The sequence below is a fragment of the Pleurodeles waltl genome, chromosome 12 (genome assembly GCF_031143425.1).
Source record: "Pleurodeles waltl isolate 20211129_DDA chromosome 12, aPleWal1.hap1.20221129, whole genome shotgun sequence".
Taxonomy (NCBI): domain Eukaryota; kingdom Metazoa; phylum Chordata; class Amphibia; order Caudata; family Salamandridae; genus Pleurodeles; species Pleurodeles waltl.
The window spans coordinates 672372823-672385007 of NC_090451.1; positions in this window are offsets into that span (position 1 = coordinate 672372823).

Below are 12185 nucleotides of genomic sequence, written 5' to 3' on the forward strand. Positions count from 1 at the left end.
GCGTGTATTTATAAAACCAACCTCGAGAACAGCTTACAATTGATTATGCTGTACAATGGTCAATATTTTATAATTAATATTTCAGTTCAAGACTGACTGAGAATCATTAAAATCATGTGAGATGGCTCTCCTCAAGTGTGTGAAAAATCATGGGCGTTTTGTTTGACTCCCTAGACTGCAGTAATGGGACAGAGATCCAGTAAGCATGCATTCTTGGAGTATGTGGGCAATGTCGCCTGTACCAACTGCCAAGTAAATATGTTTTGCACCTGGGAGTAGCTTGTGTTTTAAGGGCCTAGTTTAAAAAATATTGCAGCATGCTTACTAGCCCATTAGTTATATGCAGGGTGAGTGGGGTTATGTAGCCGAAAGTGCTAAAGTATGTAGCAGGGTTGCACATTTAATGTGGCAAGAAAAGTCCAGTTATGCACATACTATTGCATTGCACATGTTTGTTCTCACTTGTATGGGCAAACCTGCTTCTCATAAATTCTAGTTTTGTAGCTGTGGCAGCGTTAAGTGGCAGTTCTTTCTCTTTCTTAGAATCCCATCCATTTATTTCACTTTTAAGTACTTTACAGACTTTCGAACTGCGTATCCCACCACTTTCTGAAGTGGGTGGCCAGTGACTTTATTTATAATTAAACAAACATCACGGTTACAAGTGACGACGACGAATTGCAAATGTAACGTCGCAAAATACATTGTAATAGTAATGTTTATTTAGCATTGAAAGCTGAAAAAATGCATGTGACCACTAGATGGTAACATTGTACCGTTGTATAATAATAGCACAATTTACTTCTAGTCGGAGAGCGATTGCAGGTCTGTGCTTTGGCTTATCGTTAGTGTAAGGAATGTTATTTAATTAATTTATTTAAAAGTGTTATACGGCGGCAAATGTAGGTTTAGACATAGACTGAACTATGTTAAAAATGAGCCAGATTCCATTTAAATAATTACACTAGTCCTGGCTTATATTCTTAATTACAGGTATTTCTATTCGCAACTTGGAATAAAAATGTCAGTGTCTGTTGTTTATTTGACTTCTGGTGCTTTAAAAAATATATGCTTTAAAAATATGTTTTGAGCATTTTTTCAATGCTACAGAAGTTTATTAGTTTGATGTCGTAGGGAAAAGCGTTACATACAATGAAATCGGTATATAGTAAGCTAAATAGTGTTCAATATGCTACGAAATAATTTTACATAAAAACAGCACTCTGGAAACTTTAAAGTTAAATCTATTGCTAAGTAAGTTTCAGAACTCTTATACAGCGGGTTAAATCTCTCCGGAGTAATTCGGCAAAGTTAATCTGTTGATTAGTTAGGACACTGGGAGGAAGACCTAAAAAAGACATCTAGTGGTAAATAAAATCATAGTAATGGTTGAACAATGAAACATTTGGAGACATATTTATAAAATGTTCATGCAGAGCAGCAAGCCACGTGCATGAAGCGACGGAATGTGCGCTATTTAGCACTATACGGCGCATTCCTGTCCTTCCTTGTGCTGGTGCACAAAGTGCTGCCAGGCGCCAACGCAGGCACCCTCGCGCCGTGGTGCCAGGGTGCCTTCATTGGAGACAGAATGGTTTTTGGGCAGAAAAGGGCACCTTCAAGCACAAAAACAGTCCTCTGAGGCATTTTCCTCGTTCTTTAATTCGTAGATTCATATTTTCAGAACTGGAACATTTTCAATTGCATTTCTTTCCAACAAAATCATTGCTGGTACTCATTTATTTGATACTGCCAGGGGCGGTTCTTTTATGGGGACGGTAGAGCATGGTTATGTTATGTTAATTAAATTTATGAAGCATGTAACTGCCCCAGCAACGTGGCTTACTAGCACTAACCACCAAACCAGTACCAGCCAGGAGATCAGCAAAAGGGGATCAGAACCTCCTAATAAGTGAAAAGCCAGGTTTTTATCTTTTTCCTGAAATCAAAAGTTAGTTCAAGAGGCACTGTTCCAGAGGGCCGTGGCTAAAACTCGAGAGGAGAGGCCATTGGCGCACTTCCTATAGTACCATGGAGTCCACACCAAATTTAGCTCGCCCGAGCAAAGTGCTATGTTCGGAATATAAGGTCGCATTAGATCAGACAGGATGGGAGTAACTCGGGCATACATAATCCTATGTGCTGCACTTAATAGCTTTAAATTGAATGCGCCCCTCCAACAGCAGCCAATGGAGTTTGTGAAGAAGCCCTGAAGCAGAGCAAAACTTTGGGAGGAAAAACAGCAATCTGGCCACTCCGTATTGGACCGACTGTAACCTCTTTAGGATCAATATCTTACAACCTAGGTAGAGGATGTTGCAGTAGTCTAGTTAAGATAAAATGAGAGATTGGATATTTGAATGTGTGGTCGAAATAGGGCAATAATAGGTTTCTGTCTTCTCAGAAGACTAAAACAAGTACCCGCCAGAGTGGTTACTAGCTTCTTGAAATTGAGAGAGTCATCCAGCCATATGCCCAGGTTTTTCACAGATGATTTGGGTCAGGGAGGGGTACCCAGGCTGTCAGGCCACAAAGATCTCCCCACGAATGAGTGTGTTTACTGAACAGTAGGATCTCTGTTTTACTGGAATTTAACTTTAAACAAATGTCATCCATCCAATCAGCCACTGACCGCATAAAGCTCTGGAATTTAGTAATATCCTTAGAGGATTTAGCAGGGAAAGAGAAGATATGTTTGGTATGATCTGCATAAGAGACAATAGAGACCCCAAAGTGTTTCACTATGCTGGGCAAAGGTCTGACCTATAGATTGAATAGAGTAGGGCTCGATGAAGAGCCCCGAGGAACCCCATGTACCAAGGGTCTGGAAGAGGAAGAGATGGGGGAAAGTAACCTGGAAAATGTTGTGGCTACGGAAGGATTCAAACCAGGACAGCACTGTATCCTGTATGCCTACAACATCAAGGCACTCTAAAAGATCTTTATGTGAGACGGTATCAAAGGTGGTGCTCAAATCTAAGAGAATGAGGGCCACAGAACAGCCTTCATCCACCTACGAATCGTCTCTGTCACTTGTAGGAGAGCGGATTCTGAGCTATGATGGGACTTCAAACCATTTTGGAAAATGTCCAGAATCCTGTTGGCTTCTAAAAACTCTGCTAAGAGTTTGTTAACATGTTTATTCACCCCCTTTGCTAGAAAACTGAGTAGGGAAATAGGGTGGTAGTTACCACGGCTGGTAGGGCCAAGGGAGGACTTTTTCAGATGGGGAATTACTTTTCCCTGCTCCCAGGCCCAGGTAACCCTGGTCAAGGACAGTGAAAGATTGCCTAGCTCAAGAACGCAGGGAAGAACAACTTCCTGCAATTGTAGGATTTTGTCCACTTCAAAGGGATCATCCGGTAACCCAATTTCACCAAGGTACATAGAGCAGAGAAAGAGGGCAGTTCCAGAAGGGACGTTTCGTTGAGAACTGACCAAGGTAGAATTTCCTCTAAAGAGCGAATGCAGCCCTAATGATCGCGCCCTAGTGCTCAAGATAAACAGCATATAGACCGTTTTAACAAAGGTCCTGGCCCCACCCCCCAGACATCTAAAAACTAGAATTAAATAACAATTCTTCACAACAGGAATATTGGTGGGAGCTTAGTCATGGCAGAAGTTGTTAGACTATTGACAATTGAATAGATTTCCTTGGCAGGGTTCTTGCTGTTTGAAATTTTAGTGAAAAAGAACTCTGCTCTGGTTGTTCTTATCCGTTTAGATACGCTTTGAGTGCCTTCATGTAAAGTGCCTTTTCCCTCGTGTCACAGGATTTTTTCCAAATGTGCTTATTTGCCTGCAACACTTTTTCTCAGTGATTCATTGAACCAAGGAGCAGAGGGCCTACTTCTGGCCTTGACCTGTCAGAAAGGTATGAACTGGTTGAGGCCGAAGAGACCCACGCCTTCCTATCTGCATCACCGGAGTCTACATTAGAATACAGCTGGGGGAAATTGGACGAGATGTAGCTCCCAAATTCTATTATGTTCAATTTAAGCCATGGTCTTTTATCTGTAAAAGAGTTTGTGGATGTGGGTTTATTCCAAGTTACTCAAGGGAAATCAGGTAGCGGTCTGTCCAGGCCATGGGTCTAGGAGAAGTCACCTGAAGGTCTTTAAAAAAACTAATTTAAAAGGTGACCTGCTAAGTGTGTATGGCCTCCCACTAACTGATTCATCTGTAATGATGCCACATCAACCAGTAATTCATGAGTGCCAACATCATTACAATGGTCAAAGTGGAGATTTAGGTTGCGTATGATGATAAAGTTGGATGATTTGAGTGCTAAAGAAGTCACTTGATTGACCAAAGTGGTTCTAAAGGCTTTAGCAGGCCCAGTAGCCTGTAGATTTGAAGATCAGAGAAAGTTAAATTCTTGTTCACAATGATCTGAAATAGAGCGTTTTCACAACCTGACTGGGCCTGGCTGAGGCTCACTGTAGACTTATAAATAATGGCTAGACCACCCCCTCTGCCCGTGAATCTATCCCATCTAATGATGTTACGATTTGGGAACACAGCCAGAAGAGTTGCAGTAGAGATATCAGGGCTGAGCCATGTTTCCATGAGAAACAAGAACTCAGGTAGACAGTTTTGAATTAAATCATATCTCTCAGCATAGTTGCAGACCATAGAGCGGCAGTTGATGGCACAAAGTTTGAGTGGTATGCAGTGTTTGTCAAGCATGAGGGATGCAGGCGCAGCTGGGAGGTCAGTAGCAGGCACAAAACCACGCTGTTTACACTCAATCACACACACCCCAGGTGACCAGGCATGTGAGTAATCCCTGTGTGCAGTTTGCCACATCATGTGTAGAGCAGATGATGAATGGGTTAACCGACTGCTCATTGCAGGAGCAGCGCTTCTGGCTCCTGGGGCTGCCCAGGCACAGATGGGCTTACCTTTGGCGCGCCAGCAGCACACCAGCTGCGCATCCACCATTCTTAAATGCCAGTGCAAACAGGGAGAATACAGTACGGCAGAACAACTAGAGCACTGCCCTCTCCGACTGGCGGTCAGGTAAAAATGGCCAACAGGCAGTGAGGATGCAGCTTCTGTTAGTAAAATTGCACAATACCCCCAAGACACGCTTTGCTTTGTAGCTCTCCCCTCAAATAAACCTCAAGTGCAAGAAAAATATAGAATAAGGTATTAAATTTGCTCCTCTAACAACATAGCAGACATCCCAAAAGTGCTACTTCTATTCTTGTAGCAAATCAAATTCAAGTGTGGCGAATCAAATGTACAATTGGCAGTCAAGAAAATCTTCAATGGCCAGCATAAAAACAGATAAAATCTCAAAAAGGCTCCTTGCAGTGCGGTAAGTACCGGTCACAGGGGACGCACATCTATGCATCTGCCATACATGCCAGTGCATACGGGGAGAAGGTAGGATGGCAGAACAACTACAGCGCTGCCTTCTCCAACCTGCCCTCAGGTAAAAATGGCCGACCGGAAGTGAGGATGCATCCTTTGTTAGTAAAATTGGACAATGCTCAAAAGACACGCTTTGCTTTGTAGCTGCCACCTCAAATATAGTGCAAGAAAAATATGAAAATTATATTTAAATCAACTCCCTGAAAACATAGCAGACATCCCCAAAGTGCTACTCTCCACATAGCGAATCAAATGTATGTGTGGCAAATCAAATTCAAGTACAATTGGCAGTCAAGAAAATCTTAAAATTGCTCTTCTAAAAATACATAAAAGGACAAAAAATGCTTATTTCAGGGCAGTAAATACTAGTCACAGGAGAAAAAAAAAAAACGTATTTGTTGCCCACATTACCGCCCATTAAAAATATAAAAAAATAATTTAAAGGTTTTTTCCAGCCGCAGTGCTTCTATTTCAGCCACGGGCTGGGTCGGATACACACGCTGGTGGATGCCTTTGAATCATGAGTGTGTGGACTGGATGGGGCTTAATTTATTGACAGGCTGGCTCAGACTTGAGAAGTGTTAGTGCAAATGTCGGGTGGGACACGTATCTTTCTGAGGCCAATCTGATATTGGCACTTGATCTCTCCTTACCTACACAAAGTTGGTGTGCCAGGGTTAATAACAACAGTCTCCCTGGTCCTCTAAGGAATGCTGGCTTTTCCTGCTCCAGCCAATCATGGTGCTGCTCTCATGCCATTTGCTAATATAAACAGCAAAGGAGCAGATTCTGGATTGGTTTAAGAAAGGAGTGGCAAAGAAGCGGGCAAGGTGAGAGTCTGAGACTGAGAGTTACTTATTTGTATCTCTCCCCACATACATGACTTAGAAGTAAGTAGTAATGCATCTCATCTAGTGTCATCTGCTACTTTTGTTTCATAACAACATTCTCTGCGCTGGAGTTATGATGATTACTAAGAACACTGAATTTGTGCAGCGCTGCATGATAGTGTGATAAAAGGTACCAATTTAAGTAAAAACAAAAGAAAAAAACTGTGTAACTTGCACTAGAAAATACTTTCAACTTTGTGGTGCACATTGTGTGGTTTGCAATATGTTGGCATGTCTACACACAAAGAAAGAACACGCATGAATGACAACTGCAGTACTATAAGATGTAGAAAACAGGCCACGAAATTGACCAATCACTTCATAAATCAAGGACACACAGCCAATTAGCTACACTGGACAGTGCTAGATAAACCAACTCCTGCTTCTGTTCAAAATATTTCGCAATACCTTTTCGTCGGGAAACAACAACAGATTTTTAGACTGCGCAGCCATATAAACGGTCAGAATGATGCGATATCTTGGACGTCTATTCCTTGAGATGAGATGTAAACATATCTGGGACTATTATACAGTGTAGATGATGAGAGTCGTTACCACACATTTACTTTTTGTGATTCCCTACCTCATTAAACACTCTTTTTTGGATTATAATCACTAGACAGTGAACTAGTCAGTGAACTAGGGCCTCATTTATCACGTTTTTTCCCTTTTGATTTTACTGTCTCTTTCTTGAGCCTGAGTTATCTATCATTCATGCATTCTCAGATAGGGAGCTCCAGCCGAATGGAGTTATTATTTTATTTTTAATCCTCTCCGCTTGATAAGATTTTTCCTGCCGTCGCATGGCGTTCTCTAATACTAATGCACCTTGAGTAGGGGCGCTGAGGTGTTGCCTGCTCAGCAATTGTGCTCCCTCTCACATATTTGGTGGCCTTTATCTATTAGGCATTTTTGCTTTGAGCAATTGAGGCTGGTTTTTAAGTACATCCGGTTATCATTTCTATCACTTATAATGTGCATTCTTGTGAGACTCCCATATCCTCACATGAAGCGCTAATTGGAGACTGTAGCATACCCTTCCTTTAGCTTCCCTTTCCTTTCCAATCATTTTCTAATCTGTTTGAAACGGGCACTTTTCTAACCGGTTAGTTTTGGTGTCATTTTTTTCCGTAGGCTGTAAGGACTACAATTCCCATGACTCCTGTATGGAGCGCTGCTGTGTACGTCACTACCGGCGCACAACTTCCGCCCCCAGTCGTAGACCTGTCGTTGGTCGTGTGAGGCCTGTGTGCCAAGTGCTCTCTGTCAGCTTTAACATCTACTACATTTTAATAATGCTTTCTAAGACGTGTTTAGCTAAACATCTCATGGGTTATGAAAAGCAGCGCGGTTACTTAGGTCTACAAGCAGCTCACTTGTCTACGCATATTTTTCATTTTTTGCCTATGATGTCACATAATGCAAGGTTGAATAATCATGGCACAGTTTTCAGGCTTATATGCTCAGACGTATACTAAAACAAATGCGTCATATATTTTTGTTGACTATTTATTCATGCTTTGTCGTTCTCATTATCACGAAGTTTACACCTACTGACATAGTTACTCGTGGTTTTCAAGTCAATGGGATGAATTGCCACCTTTAATTTGGTTCGATTTTGAGCTGAATTGTGCTGTGACACAGCTCGTCTCCAGCTTTGACACATTTTTGTCCGACTTTTCATTCTTGTTTTGTTATTTTTATGGGTCCTTGATTGACCCTATTGCTCCTTTCTGAGCTTTTCTTGGTTCATATGTCTTTTCTGAGAGTACATTCTGACTGTACCGATGCCTAACAGCATTACCTTTTCACCAGTGCTTGAAATGGGGAAAATAGAAGTTTCTGAGCAGTGCCGGTACTCTCCAATTAGAAGTATTACGTTTTTCTTGAGAAGAGCAGGTACTCTCCCTCTCAAAATAAAAAAAAGTGCCGGTACTCACTACCGGCCAATATAAAGCACTGCTTTTCACACCTCACTCTCTCCTTTACACCAGGACAGAGGGCACCCTGAGCCCCTTGTCAGGGATCCTCAAGTTGAGACATAAAACCCGACGAATGCGGGTAAGCTAGTGGTTCCTAAAGAACGCCACATCTGACTGACCCTGCATCCACAATATTGGGGTGTTATGCATTCACTAGAATTGAGGTGTACTGTGAACTCCATGTTTGTTTGTTCTTTGCATTCATGGATGAAGAGGTTCTAAATTCCCCATAATTTGAGAAGCTGGTGGCACTAGCAGTTAGGTGCTACTGCTTTCACCTTTATAAGCTAGCTGTTTTTGTATCCCTCTACAGGTTGAGTCACAGTGTATCCGACGCTGAAGTTCATTGTGGACCATTGTTTGGTTCTGTATTTTACTTTAGGATCACATCTTTTTCTTTATGAGCAAGTCTTTTTCTTTTTGAGCATGTTTGATGAGCAGAATCTATATTTACAGCTCCTGACAAATGCCATCCCACCTCCGATGAGGGTTTAGCTTGCAGAAAACTGTTGACCCGCATTGACTTACACTGAGTGACACACAGACAGAGATTTACCTGTCCACTGCAGCGTCTCCTTGTTTTGCTTTTTTAACCCTGACACAGGCAGGCATGAATAAAGTTGTACTCCTGTCCTGGGTTCAGTTTAAATCACCATTTCACGTTTTCACTAACCATATGCTATGTGTACCTCACCACCCTTCAGCTCACTTTAGGGTTTCCATCTGCTCTCGCAAAGCATCCGAAGAGCTCCTCCTTACTGAGGAGGTTGTAGCCTACATCGTGATTAGGTGTCACAGTGCAAGGGGATTCCCAAGGATGAAGCATGCCACATGTGGTGGGGGAGGGAATTCGTCCTTAAGAAAGGTTACTTCTGGTCAGCTAGGTCTGTCTTCTTTTCATCGCAATTGCATCACACAATGGGGTGCAAGCGTGACACAACCACTACATTTCTGCTGCTTTCACTGCAGTAATAAATTATGCTAGGCTCCTTCCTTCTGCACATCTTCCCTGGCGATAGTTTGCCCAAGTGCGCCCTGAGGTGTGTGACGTCGGTGCGGGTCATTGTTTTACATGGCGGATAATAGCTAGGTGTGCACACAATACCCACTGAAAAAAACCCACTAACCTTGCGTTTCAGTGCAGCGTCCTGCCTTGCAACAAGAGCTCCAACGTCTTGTAAAGGGCAGTAATTGCTATATTAATACAATTAAAATACGCTGCCAACTTTGCGCAGTTTTTTTATCATTATAACTCTTTACTGCTACAGTTTACCCGCTTAGGTTTGCAATATTACCACTGCATGGATTAAATTAATTTCTTGAACATTGCAATATTTTAGCTGTTACTATTATTGCAATCATAACAGCTATTGGGCTAGGTAAAACGCAAAAAAGTGAGGCCTTTAAAATAGCCTGGGGCTAATGATCCATTACTTTCTAAAAAAAAAACTACTGATGAGGATAAGGATTTAATTGTAGAAAGTCATGGAACACACTATAGAAAATATAACCCCAGTGACATTAAGTTATAAGAAGGCCCCTTACTTATTCTTGTGTTTTTGTAAGTTGAAATAAAATAATACGGTATAATTTATGATATTTTGAACAGTGAGCATGTGTTGCAGCTTTCTGCATGAGGCTCTCATTACTAGAGACCCCAAATTCCTCTGGGCAAGGACACGGTGTGACACCTCCTAAATCACTGCATTCCTGGCTTGTTAGCTGGGCCTGGGGGTTCTGAGTACAGTCTGCTATATGCCTGCTGGTTTTCCACCTGATCCGATGCAAATAGGCCCTTCATAATTAAAAGTGTACTTTTCCTCATTTCAGTCAGAGGTTTTCACTTGTTATTGTTTTTAATTGGGAACTTATAAGTATATAAGGACTGCTTTACAAACAAATAAGTAAATCTGCACCTTCCAAAGCACTCCTATGAATAATTTCAGATTTACTACTTTCTGGAATTCACATGATTTGGCAGTGGTAGGCTTGTGTCAGTCACATGTTTCAAAGCATACTACAAGTAACATCTTGTGACGCTTTGTCCACGTGAGATTTTAGGACATTATTAATACCAACATGAGGATTGCACACATAGTACATTTATAGATTGGGAAAGACCACCCTGCAGTTGCACCTTTTTTCTCCATGAGAAACTATTTCCCCAATAGCCCCACAAAATTGTGGGTGATTTCCATTTCTCTTTTCGTCCTGGAAGGCGATAAATTGATGTGCTTTGCTGAAGAAACTTTCCAAAGTGGGAAGACGTCAGAGAAACCCTTTGAATGGCTACCTACTCAGAAGTTGGTGGGCATTCACAAATGCAGGCAAATTTAACTTGATTCACCCACTCCACTCTCCTTGCCTGGGGTTTACCACTTAATAGTTGTATTGCGTTGTAACATGCAATTATACAGTAGCAAATGCTCAGTGTTCATTGTTGAATACTTGACAGGCATAAACAGTGTAATTGAGGCCCACAGTGGCAATATATTATGAGATGTAGGAATGTAATGTAAATACCAATGGTCATCTTTTCATCTATTGTTTAGTAGGTTTACGGAATGTGACAACAGGCCAAAATAACACAACAACAGTACTGGAACAGGAGTCTATAAATTGCCCCGGGTCGCAATGAGCGTGTGCTCCCACTTTCTACATCTCCTCGACACTTTGGTGTTACAGAAGGAGCCCTCCATACTTGCCTGGCACATTCTGTAATATAGATCATGCTGGCACTAAATGTGTGCGCCTAAAGAGGTGTTCTCTCATTTGCCTGGGGTCGTGGCTCCATTGAGAGGAGGGAATCACTTTACTTGCTTCTGTGCCAATGGAGGATTTAGGATGCGCGAGCAAAGGCAAAAAGGTTATCAGGAGGTGCAAAAACTGTGTACCACAAATAGGTGGCACACAGTTAACCCGAGAGATAGCCCACTGAAATAGGGAAAGGAGCTCCTAGGAGGTGGGTGGAGTCACTTACTGCTATTTGCAGGGAATCTCTGTCCCTTTTTGTAAAGCAGGATGGGTTTCCATCTGCACTGTGAAAGATGGCCAGCTACTTCAAACAGCCGCTCTGCCTTTCATTAATACAGTGCCCAAAGGGAATGCATGGGTTTGATGCTTCCTCAGGAGCACCATATCATCTGTAATATGGTGCACTGTCTCTGGTGCAAAACATGTATTATACAGCCATGGCACATTTATGCATCATTGCAGAGCTAGACTGGGAGCTAAAAGCTTGCATTAAAAATGTTTTGCTCACAGTCACTTACTGCACTGAGCGAGTGCAGTAAAAGAGCTCAACCTCTTCAGGAAGCTTTAAGTCATCCCACCACCACATTTTGAAACAACTTTGGGGCAAGCAATTCATTTGACAGCACAATTTTCCAAAAACATTTCTTGGATGTGAAACCATGTGAATGATTAAAATACAGTCTAAAAGGTATGCCCACAGAATTTCTAGCTCTTAAGAGTGCAGTTTTTCTTTGTCATCTCACACCTCAACCCTGCCGTCCACAACTTTGTTAATTGGAAAGTTTGAGATTCACACACTCCTGAATCTCACTGACTAATTTATGTCCTGAATATGTTTTTTTTTCCCAAACATATGGGCAACAGGCCATACGCCGTTTCTCTTCTTATTTGGTATCAGTCTTCTTACCTTGCTATCTACCTTTACGTCCTCATCCCCAAACATTGCGATGTAATGTGCTTAGGGAAGTTGGACATTTAGCAATACCTTTTCATTTACCATACCCGTAGCACAATCAAGAAAGCTTCATTTTATTCTGTGTGTATTTGAAATTACGGGATTAGTCCATTTATATCTTCCATTTAGAAATATGTGAACGATGTTTCCAAGGCTTCTGTGAGTTATCAGATCCTGCAGTAACACGTTCTCCGTTAACCACAGTTTGTGCCGTTAAATACTTCC